This window comes from Hydra vulgaris, chromosome 12 (assembly GCF_038396675.1).
Source record: "Hydra vulgaris chromosome 12, alternate assembly HydraT2T_AEP".
Classification (NCBI taxonomy): Eukaryota; Metazoa; Cnidaria; class Hydrozoa; order Anthoathecata; family Hydridae; genus Hydra; species Hydra vulgaris.
In genome coordinates, this window is record NC_088931.1 from 31,202,070 (window position 1) to 31,214,910 (window position 12,841).

General features: G+C 28.2%; 1 protein-coding gene across 4 annotated transcripts in view; it reads left to right on the forward strand.

Annotated features, from left to right (window-relative positions):
- The window catches only part of LOC100200986 (cGMP-dependent 3',5'-cyclic phosphodiesterase), a 99,474-nt gene that overhangs the window by 34,196 nt on the left and 52,437 nt on the right, over window positions 1–12,841 (forward strand). Inside the window, exon 1 of one of the 4 annotated variants that reach the window (XM_065812910.1) lies at window positions 1,957–2,412. The exons of 2 other annotated variants lie outside the window; for them this stretch is intronic. The gene's annotated coding sequence lies outside the window, so the exon portion shown is untranslated. Of the gene's footprint in view, window positions 1–1,956; window positions 2,413–5,890; window positions 6,002–12,841 lie in introns of those variants that run through there. One more of the 4 variants, XM_065812911.1, reaches the window with a different exon arrangement.

The following is a 12,841-nucleotide window of genomic DNA, read 5'->3' on the forward strand; positions in this document are numbered from 1 at the left end:
TTCAAAGTAAGTTTTGTAGCTTTGAAAAAACGTTTTTTTTTTTGTTTTTATTTTTTGATAATGGCTCCTCCTTTTATAAAAATTCTAGCTGCGAATTTGTTAACATTGCTTTTAATTTCTTGATTTTTTTGTCACAAAAAGATTAAGTTTAGTTTTAATTAGGGCTTTATTATTCATGTTATTTATTCTTTACTGTTTCACATATTCAGAGTTTTTTTTTCATTAATTTTAAAATGGTATAGAAAAGCGCTCTATCAACAACTTAACTATTATTTTATTAAAAAAAAAAAATTTTTATAAGAAAAACCTCTCTAAACGCCCCACCTTTTTCTGACGTAGTTTATTGGTATCTGAGCTTGACAAATACTAGTGCATATGCACAATATTTTTTTAATTCAATATGTTAAAAATATTTTAAAATGTAAAATTAATAACAAAAACGTTAGGTTATAGTTTCTGAATATGAGAAATAAATTTTAGAATTCACTAAGGTGAGACGTTTTTTGATGTAAACGTAAAAAAATATTTCTTTCTACCGATTGGTATTTTTCTTATGTGCACATCTTTATCAATATTAGAAATTTTAAAGATTTTATTAACTGTTCTTTTAAAATTAAATTACTTATTTTCATAATAATGTGTTGGGTTGGCTGTTAAACTAAAATACGACAATTGTTATCTTACCTTGTGAGAAATTTCAGATTCAGCTCAATGCACTTTTAATCCATCCATTGCTACTTAATTCAATATTATAACTTTTTGTATAAATTATATTTCACTAAATAATTAAAAATAGTTTGTTAAACAATAACACCATTTGGCATTAGTAATATATTAGATTATATACAATCAATGTTTCATCCAGCGCATATTTTATTTAAAGAGCGGGGGCGGGAATGTTCTCTCCATAAAATTACTCACAGGGAAAGAACATTCACGCCCCTGACTTAATTAAAATGAATCCTGAAAAACCTGCCCTATATATTCCGGATATAATATTATTATATTCAGCTCAATACCATATAATTAAACAGTTAACAAAAACAAAAAAAACACTTATTAGCATAAAAATCTCAAATCATTTTTAAGTTTCAGTTATTAAAACTTTAAAATACGTAACTAAAGTTATTAAAACTTTAAAAACGTAAAAAAATAATCCAGTTGAAAAATATTAATCTCAAAAGAATGTAAAAATCGTATTTTATACATAATCCTTTTTTCTTTTTTTTACTAATAAACACAAAAATTGGTTAGTTTGAATTTTCTCCACAATTTAGTATATGGAAAATTATATGAATATATTAATATTTTTTAATATGGCAACAAATTAACTTAGTTGCAACCTGCGATATCATTTTGTAAGAAAGAACTTCTGGTTTTTTGGTAAATACCAGGATTCGTGGATATTTAAAGGAACTATTAGAAAACTAATTGGCACAGGTTAACTTGTAACATCTCCATCATACCTAATGTATTAAACTTAATCGCTATGTTTTGTTAACTTTTCTTTTGTTGTTTCATTCCAGTACTTGTGCTTCCAATTAATTTATTTCATTTTCTATCAAGATATACAACAATGAACAAAATCATAAAAAGTTATTTGTTGTTACATATAATCGTTAATAGATTTTGCTACCAGTTGCTGATAACATAACTGGTTTGTGATCTTTCCAGTAACTAATTATCAAACGGTTTTCAAAGTTCGGTCAAAATTGGTTGAATAATGTTTTCAACCATTTTATATATGCATAAACAATATTTATGCAATAATTAACAATCTTAGAACAAATAACGAAATCTGTTTTTAATATCGGTTAATGAGAAATTACGATTAATGTATGTAACTTAATAATTCCTAGAAAAAACACAACGTTGCCGACCGTACAACGTTTTTCGTATATACTTGTCTGTTATTTTTCTCTCCACATTACATTGGCTTTTGAACGCTGTATAAATAAAGTAATATAAGATGTTTTTTCGTTGTCATAGTTCTTTACATTATATTATAATTCCATTAAACTTAATTATAAATTTTTGTATACTTGAGTAATGACGAAGACTAATTTGAAAACAATTTTCACAAATTAGAATGGATATTATGCCGATTAAGCAATGATGTCTGCCGACTACGTCATCGTTTCTACCGATTATTTATAAATAATAGTTTGAAAACTATTGAAACGAAAATACTTTTTCTGTCCACAAATATCATTTTTGCGCATTTGTATTAACAACCTTTTATCGATTTTTTCAAGGTTTTGAGACATGAAAGTTTACGCATTAGTTATGTATTTAACAAAGTCATTAATCTTAAACTAAACTATACCTAGCAATTTACACATTAAGTTGTAAATCCTGCATAATTGACCTTGATATTAAAATACATGAACAAACGAAGTTATTTTTAATATAGTAAGTTTTATTTTCGTAATAAATAAAACATTCTTTTTAATCCGAATTGAATTTTCTAATATTTTTTTTTTTTTTAAGTATATAATATATATATATATATATATAAATCAAGTTACATCCTCACCAAAACATCGGTTCCGTTGTTTTGTCACCAAAACAACGGAATTAAGCTATTCGTTGTTACAAAAAAAATTCGTTGTGACAAAAAAAAAAAGTTGTGACAAAAAAAATCTGCTTATTTTAGTTTTAAAAAAACAATTAAAAAGATTTTTATTTTTTAACATTATTTTGTTTTAAATCTTAAAAGTTTGTTAAACAGCCTTATTTTAGCTTTATTAACAACCCTGGTCTGATTTGCATTATATTAATCTTGAGTATTTTTTTTTTGATTGAATAGAAAAAAAACTTAAATAAGGCCTTTAATTTAAAATATCTTACATTTTTGTTTGCTCAATATTTAGTTAACGACAGAACTGTCTAGATAGATAGTAACGATTAAGATCTATTTTGTCTCAGGTTCCACATGATTTTAGGATGCTTTTAGGGCCTCGACTACGTTAACGTAGTTATATCTAAGGTTTTGTTTATGAAAAAAAGAGCGGTAATTATTTTATTATGATTTTAACTAACTTTAATATTATTTATACACAGACTATGCTCGAAGCATGGGTGCCCGCAGGATTTTTTGATGTTTCAGATAGGGCACTTTCACACATTGTGCAAACTCCAAACTTAAGTATGTTCATACCTATGCCAAATGAGGAGACCTTGCAAAAATTTGGGATAGCAGAGGCCTCGGAACACAAAAGCCTTTTAACGCTTGCCCCCCCCCCCCCATTCCTGCCCAAACGTTTGGGCACTGATGTAGTAAAATTTTCAACTTTACTATCTTAAACTCAATTTAAATTTATCGACAGATTTTGAATTTTGTAGAAAAATATTGCAAATTACAAAAGTTATGACCATGCAAAATTTACATTTGTGGGGGAGGGGAAGGCATGGAAAATTTGCACGGTCATAACTTTTGTAATTTACAACATTTTTCTACAAAATTTAAAATCTGTCGATACATTTAAACTTAGCTTAAGATAGTAAAGTTGAAAATTTTACTTCATTAGTCCCCTCGCGTTTGGGCAGGGAGGAAGCATATTAGGGCTATTTTGTTCCCAGGCCTCTGCCATCTAAAATTTTTTTAAGACCTCCTAATTTTGGCATAGGTATGAACATACTTAGGTTTAAAGTTTGCACAATATATGAAAGTACCTGAAACATCAAAAAATCATGCGGGCGCCCTCGGTTCGAAGTAGTTTTAGTTGAACTAGTTACATCGCAATGGTTCCAAAAAATTACTGCTAATAGGAAAATGTTGTTGTTTAATAAATTCAAAAGAAAATACAATGAACAATACAAGCAGTATATACAATACATACAAGCATACAATATTAAAAAAGCTACAATGATATATGAAATAATTAGAATTAAAAAAACTGAGAATATTTACTTAAAACTTATCGCCATTATATAGCAGTTACTTAAAAGTATTATAGTAGGTTTATAAAAAATACAAATGTAAACCATAAGTACTTTGAAAATTTTATAATTTTTTTCTAAAAAAACTGTTTCTATTTAATAAAGTCGCATTTTGAGACGTTCTGACACGAAACGAGTTGCTTTACTTTTCGATACAGTTTTGAAAAGCCGTCAAAAATCTAAAAAGCCATTGTTTATCACATAAATTTTTGAAAAAGCATTTACAGAATGTTTATACCATATGCCATGTATTTTTGTGAGAAGATGCAAAACGTTTTGAACTAGAAATTGAAAAGCATGAATATTGAATTTTGAAAATGAAAGAATGATGAAAAAATTAATGTTTTTAAGGAGAAAAAATACTTTTACAATTTTTTTATGAAAGGATTTAAAAAAATACAAAGAATTTTTGAAAATATGTAGTATCAAACTTCTGCCAAAAATAAGGTAAGCTCTTGCATTTTTGCAAGTTTTTGCACACCTCGCACATTCGTTATGTCAGTGTTCGAATAGTTTGGCTTAGTACTTTTGTCGTGTCGAAATGGCCAATCCGTGCACTGCAATCAATCACGTGCAATCTACAGATACTGCAATCACTAGATTGGTAGAATAAAAAATTTAAAAAGAAAAAGGTTAAAAAAGAACGACAATTTAAGACATTTAAACGACAATTAAAAACGACATTTAAACGACATTTGAACTTATTTAACTTTTTTTAACGACATTTAAATTTACGACAATTAAAAAAAAACGACAATTCAAAGTTTGAATAGTTTTGCGGCGAAAAAATTGTGGATTATCCATATAAAAATTTTTCTTTACGTTTTTATGAACTTTGCTTTTATGTAATTTCGATGTCAGTGTCTTGCAGTCATAGTTTTATAAATATTTTTTGGTATTTGAGTTTGGTGACTTTTAGGTTAGTTCTAAAATTCAAACTTACTTTTGTATGTTCAGACTTATGTGTAAGAAAAATTAAGACTTATGTCTTAAGAAAGTTTTGCCAAAAAGTCTAAGAACAAAAATATTATTTTTTTCAAAATATAAATTATAATATCCAATCGTCACCGCACAATCGTCAGTTTCTAAAAAAATTCTTCTGTATCTTGAAATTTGCATATCTTGATATATATATATATATATATATATATATATATATATATATATATATATATATATATATATATATATATATATATATATATATATATACATATATTGTATTGTTTTAATATCATTATGTAACACAGATGTACAGATTGTTCAATATATATAGATTGGGCAGATTAGTTGATTGCGCACAACACTTTATAAATCTAGTTATATTTGCGTAATCTTTCTTTAGCATTATTTTAAAATTTCTTTTTTTTCCGCAAATTTGAAAGTGTTTGTTCATTCAAAAGTTTCTTTGCTAAATTTCACTTGATCCTTCAGTTAGTTTTTTATTTGATTGGTTTTGCCAGTATTGAAAACATTGTTGGCATTTAGAAAAAGATTTTTCTCGTTGTTCAAAAATAGTTTATTAAATTAGGTACATATAGCAGGTACGAAACAACATTTCTAGATTTAGGAGGTTGTCTAAAAAATGCATTAATCGAGAAGTTTATTGAACCTGAAATAGAGATAGTTAATTTGATTAATTGCTGCCAATCTTATTGCTAATTTCCTAATTTATTAGAATTAATTAAATTATTTGTTAGAGTTCCACTCTTTAGATTTTAGTTTTCTAAACTTTAGTCATTTAAAAACTGATACCTTCGTTAATGGTATTTCTTTCCAATTGATGTGTATCTACAATAGTTGGTTATTTTCTTAATAAAGTGAAACGGCTTTCTTTCATAATTTAGCAGATGTTCCACCCTATTTAGACATCTAATAAATGCCGCCATACTGAGAATTGAATTACATTTAATAATTTTTTTTCTTCAAAAGTTTGAATCTTTGAATTTAACTGATATTTTGAATTTTAGTTTAACTGGTTATTTGTGGATTTTCTTTTCACAATATTGCGCATTTCATAAATTTTGAATAGTTTTTTATCCTTGATTTACAAATAAAGGTAAATAAATTAATGTGTATATATATATATATATATATATATATATATATATATATATATATATATATATATATATATATATATATATATATATATATATATATATGTGTGTATATATATATGTGTATATATATATATATATATATATATATATATATATATATATATATATATATATATATATATATATATATATTGAAATAATTTTTAAACAGGAAATCATTTATATATTTTTGTCCATATTTAAAAAAATTCAAATATTTAGAGAACCGGAGTTTTTATCCTTTTTCTGGATTAATTTAGTTTACCGGTAAAAATGAGTTGTAAACCAATAGTTTTCTTTATTGAACATTAAAGCATGTTCGTTTATTATATTATTTTGTTTTTTTATAATTATAAATAACAAAGTTTTTGGAGAATAATCTGACTCGGTTCTCTATACAGTTCACACCCGTAAACATGAATTGAAGTATCTTACTAAAGAGATAGCCAGAATATTTTTTTTACTTGTAAAAAGTCGATTTGTTGCATAAAGTTTGTAACAAATAAAAAACTAGCTACTTCTGTAGCAACATGATTCAATCCATGAATCTTTGCAGACTGAATTAAACAAGAAAAAACTATTATGAAAATCATTTTTGACTATATATATAAGCTAAATGCAAAAATTTGATTTTTAACATAAGCAGTTCAAAATTTATCAAAAACGTGTGTTTTTTTAACTCTAAAATTTCCCCTATTGAAAAATTGAAAAAATTTTAAATAATTTTTTTATAACTAGGAGCTATTAACTTAACTCGGTAAAAAAAATATTTAAAAAGTTAAAATTGGAAAAATCTTTTAGAAATGTAACGAAAATTTTCGCTTAGTGAATAATTTAGGATCGCCTTAACGATTTGTGATGGAAAGTGCGCTGGCAGGTTGTTTTTTTATGTGGGTAGGGTGGATACGACACTTTTAATAGGGTAGGGTGGGCTCGGTTATGTGGGTAGGGTGGGCTCGGTTGAGCTAGTAAAGTATGTCTAAAGCTACGTATCGCATGACAAAACATTTAGTGAACAAAAGTTAGGGGATTAGAACTGTAATGCAATGCCTAACAAAAGATCGTTTGACGGCAGTCCAGTGAGATGCACGAGCACTTTTTCTATTTTGGGACAAAAAAGTTTATAAATAAACAATTTTATATATCTATTATAAATTTATATAATTTTTACATAAAAATATATAAATTTTTTTATCTTTTTTTATAGTTTATAGCCCCCTACTTGTAAAGAGGGTGGAAACTTTACATGGTCATTACTTTCAAACGCTAAAATAATGATAAAATTTGAAATATGTTGATAAATATAAATTTAATGAGTAGATGAGTAGAATTCTAGATTAAATAAAAACAATTGTAAGGAATTAATATAAAAATACTTGCTTTTTCATACAATCAATCCAATATATCGATTTTAATGCATGGTAGATTTTAATAATGGTTTAATAAGGCACGATTGATTTTAATGCATGGTTGATTTTAATAATGGTTTAATGAGGCATGATCGATTTTAATGCATGGTTGATTTTAATAATGGTTTAATGAGGCATGATTGATTTTAATGCATAGTTTAAGCAAAACTCTTTTTTAAAGAATATTTGTAACAAATAACATTTTAACCGTTGTTCCGTGTTTTTTTTAACTTTGTTTTTGTAATAAAACTTTATAAGCTGTACAAGGGCGTAGGCAAGTTTAGTAATCTCTTGGTATTTGGAAATTATGATAATGTATACAACCTTTTCAAATTAGAGGAGTAGACAATACATGGTTAGCGTTTTCCGTGTGATTCCAATTCCAATTTCATACGTTTTTATTCCTGGTGCAAAATGAAAGTAGTATCGACGGTTCCATTCCAGTTCCAATTTTGTATATTTTTTATTCATGGGGGTACATTTTCTTATTACTCGGGTCTGTTCAAGAAGCTCTGATTTTTGAGTGATAAAGTATTATATTTATTTAATTAAGAATGTTAGTTTTAGTTTTGCAAATCAACTTTAGGTTAATTTCAAATGTGTACCGTACCGTTTTGGTAACATCATATTGTTTAAAATAACATACGGAAATTAAAAAATTCGTTAATCTACTTGTCTATTTAAAATCACGTCATAGAAAATTATTCATGAAATTTACAAGCTCCTCATTTTGGGAAGGGTAGAAATTTTACATGCTCATAACATTTGAACTTAAAAAGATTACTATATGAAATTTAAAACCTGTCAATGAACTTAAATTTGGTCTAATCAAATTTATATTTTATTAGCTCATTGTCCTCATGTTTCGGGTTAGAGGGGGCCGAATTTTTTCTAGTATTTTTATTACCAGGCTCCAATCACCGTGATTTGTTGCAAAAAATTTTCATTTGACATAAACATAAACATACTTATGCTTGCAGTTTGCACGATGGCTAAAAATGCCATATATAAAACATCAAAAAATCCTTTCTACGCTACTGTAGAAAGAAAATATTAAAAAAAAAAAACAACCATAACTAACATCACCGTTTACCACAAGATCAAATGAATTTTTTGAAGAATGGTTAACGTTATAAATGTTTTAATTTTTAATAGCATTTTGTTAACTAAGTGGATGGACTATATGGAATAGTGTTTATACTAAGATTTGAAAATCTGTGCCATTTGCAATATATACCAATTGCCGTGTCACATAATTCGATCTACAAAAACCTCAACCTACTATATTGATCTTAAAAAAAACAAAAACATATACTAAAAAAAACATATACCTACTGAGACCAAATATATAAATTTTTTAAACATTTTAGTCTACATTTGTAAGTTCGTTTTTACAATATTTTAAGAGTAAATAAAAATGAATACAATTTACAAAGTAAGTAATTACTACAAACTTGTGAAAAACTAAGTATCTGAAAGAAGATCAGTGAGGTCTTGTCGTCACAACATTATACTAGCGTAAACGAAATAATAGCTTATAAAGTAACCATATAATAATCAGTGCAACATAATAAAGTAATAGTATACAAACACGTTTCACTTTATAAGTGATAAAGTTTAAAAAATATTTCCATAGTATAAATATTTCTATAAATATTATTATCAAATTTTGGTAATACAAGAGAGTAAAAGATTTTTCAGCTTAATTTTGAAAAGATGCAAAGAAGTAGGTAGATTAAAATTTGGCAAAACAATTTTATTCCAAATATGGGTGGGTGCACAATAATCAATGCAAAATTGGTTAAAATTTGTTCGACAAAAAAGCTCATATAGAAGGTTAGTATTTCTCAGAGAGTATTTATTGGTAGATTTCAAGGTGAATAGATCATTAAAAATGGCAGGAGAAAAATTAATTTTACACATATATACGAAGCATAAAGTATTGAAAACATTGAGCAAAATTAATTACACGTATTGCATGTTTCTGACAGCGATAGAGAGATTGTAACTTACCTTTTTCGGTACTTGTCCAAGCAATATTTGCACAGATCATATAGCTATGAATAAATGCATAATAAAGTTGGAATAAAACTCTTTTAATTATGTAGATTCTGGCCTTAAAGAATTCCAGTATTTTTGGAAACTTTAATGCCAACATTGTCATTATGTTGCTTCCATGTTATGTTCATCAAGGAATACATCTAAAAATTTTGTGATTTTGTGCAATCTCTTTTTTCTTTTTTTTTTCTGTTTAACATAAAATAAAATATAAAGGTATATGCTGGACTTACAACAAAGTTAAGTTAAAGCAGATAGGGGCTCAAAGAAGATAAAGATAAAATTAGGTTATCACAATCTTTTCATTGAACTTTTTTGTACGTTTTAAATAATATATCATAATGGTAAAAAGCTTGTATAAAAAACAATAATAATAACCGTTACCGTTAAAATAGTCAAGATAAAAATAAATTATTAAAAAAAAGAAAAAAGAAAAACTTTTCTTATGATCAAATTTTAAAAATTTCTTTTTTTGTTTGAAACTTAAATGAATTGAAGGGCTTCAACGCAAATTTATATTCCTTTTGACAGTTATTCCATAATTTAGGTCCTCGATAAGATGTACAAAATTATGAGAGTTTATTACATTTCCGAGGCAATTTACAGTTGTTGTTTCTATTTGATCTTAGATTATACTTTTCGTTTAGATTTATTTCAAACTTATTGTTGAAGTTTGCTGGCAAAAAGTTGTTGTAGTATCTATACATAAAATTTAGATGCTGATAGATATTTATTTCAAATATACCATGTTTTTGTAGTCTATAAATTTGTTGAACTTTTATTGATTGCATACTTCTCCCATGATATATTTGCATAGTTAATGAAACAGTGGTATAGCCCAAAAAATATTGACGTATGGTCGAACTCGATACATTACGCCAATAGTTTTGGTAATTTTTGACTGTATATAATTTATATGGGAAAGTCAGGATAAGTTTTCATCGACAAGAATTCCTAAGAATTTTGTACTTGCTTGCTTTTTAATTATTGTATCATTTAAATAAAGTTCGCGCTACTTAAGAGGAATGTTTAATTCTTGTGTTTTTTATTGAATAGAGTAATTCGTTTTCTCAACATTAAGTGAGAGTTTGTTTGCTCCAAACCAACTATTTACTTCTTTTAATTTCATATTCATATCCGTATTTAGATGTTTGATATCATTATTGGTAAGAAATAAATTTATATCGTCTGCCTACATTATTGAGTTTAGTTTTAAGGAAGCATTGCAAAAGTCGTTAATATAAATTAAGAGTAGGAGCGAACCAATGATTGATTGCTGTGGTACTCTGCATACGACATTTAGTATTACGGATTGTACAATTGTTTCAATTTGGTAAATAAAAATATCAGGTAGAGCTAGGGGTTCATAACTTTTTTTGGTTACCAAGTGAAAAAGAATCCATTTTGTCTTGTTAATATTTAAGTTTTAAGTTTATTGCATTGTTTTCAATCGATCAATGTTTTTTTTATTTTCGACCAATTTATGGCGTTCTTGCTTTCGATAGATATATTTTTTAACTAATTTTAGAGATTTTCATGTTCAACCGATTTGAGATAATTTAATTTTCAACCAATTTTATTTAAAAAAAGCATTAACAATAAATCAATAATAGACAAATCTGACGTCATATTGATATAGTCTGCTGCCGGGGGCTTCAGTAAATACATCGACTATCTTATAACCTGCAGCCGGTAAGAAAGTTCCCCTACGTTGATTATGGGTTTGAGATGAGGCGCTGTAGTAATTATGGTAGCTGATCGAGTTTTGCTTTGAAGTTGTTGACACTGATAGCACTGACAACTTTGTTTGGTAGTGCGTTCCATGGGTGAGCGACGCGGCTATTAAAGAAATTATAGCGAACGAGGCAATTTTGTCTATTTCACGATAAAAGCGCTTACGGTGACCGCAACTTGGTGGGATGTTTGGTGGATCAATATGCCAGGTAACTGAGTCAAAATTGTTTTCGATTTTGTATTTTTGTATGAGGTCGCCGCATAAACGTCAATTTAGTAGAGAGGTGAGGCTAAGTTTGATGCCTCTTGTCGCGTAATCGAAGCGCTTTATTTTGTGCGGTACTTTGGTAGGCAGATGTTGAATGCGTTCTATGACATATCTTTTTTAAGTTGTTAGAGATTTGAACGCCTAGGTCTCTTTCGAATATTGACGACTCGAGTTCTGTTCCAGTGACGCTGCCGTTAGCGTTATGCTCTTTCATCAAGTAAATGTGTGGGGAACCGTTGTATTTGCTGAAATGCGTAACCTTACTCTTCTTGATATTGTGTTTCATCATCCTGGTTTTTAATATCGTCTTCATACATTTTACAAAAGTTTTCGCTACTGATGTGTTACGGTTAGTCGTTAATAAATGTTATGAACAGTGTAGGATCTAGCACTGGACCTTGCAGAACGTCATTGGTAATTTTTACCCAGGTGGATAACGTATTACCTAGAAGAACGCGCTGTGAACGATTTGAAATGAAAGCTTTTATCCAGTTCAGAATGTTATCTGTGATTGCGCAGGATTTAAGTTTTTGCAGTATTCTTCTGTGGGGGACTTTATCAAAGGCGAAGTCAAGAAAAAGCGCGTCTACTGGAAACTTGCAAGAAACGCTGTAGGTCAGAAAGTCCATGGCCTCAAGCAGATTTGTAACGCAGGCTTTTTTATCGATGAAGCCGTGTTAACAATTGGCAATAAGTTTATGGGCTACAAGGTGCTGCATGATCTTTTTTTTTTTGCATGGTACAGGTGATGGAGATAAGCCTGTATTTTACTGGGTCAAATCTGGATCCATTTTGAACAATGGCGTCACGTTTGCCGAAAGCCACGCTTTTGGGATTACACTTTGATTGAAATTCACCAATTTTTCAGATTTCTGAAAAATGATGGTGAATTGGGTAGCCGCCGCATTGCCACATGCTTTAAGCACAAATGGGCTGATACGGTCACCTCCAGTTAATTTATTGGCGTTGAAATCAGATAGGTGTTTGTGAACAGAATCTTAGTTAAGGATGACGGAGGAGATTAAAGCGGTTGTACATTTGAAGAAGAGAGGTAGTGGTTGATCTGATGGTTCGATTGTAAATACTGACTGGAACTGGCTATTAAGTATATTAGCTATGGATGCCCGATCGCTGATTATTTCCCTAGAGGTTGAGCACATAGAAGTTATTTGGTTACTGGCGGCGCGTTTTTTGCTCATATAGGCATATAGACGCTCGTGGTTCCGTTTGTCGTTTGCTAAGTTGTGTTCAAAAAAAAAAAGAAAAAAAAGAAAGCGAAAAAGCTCTAACTGCAATGCAGGAAGCTTTTTCGACGAGGTTTCCAGTTA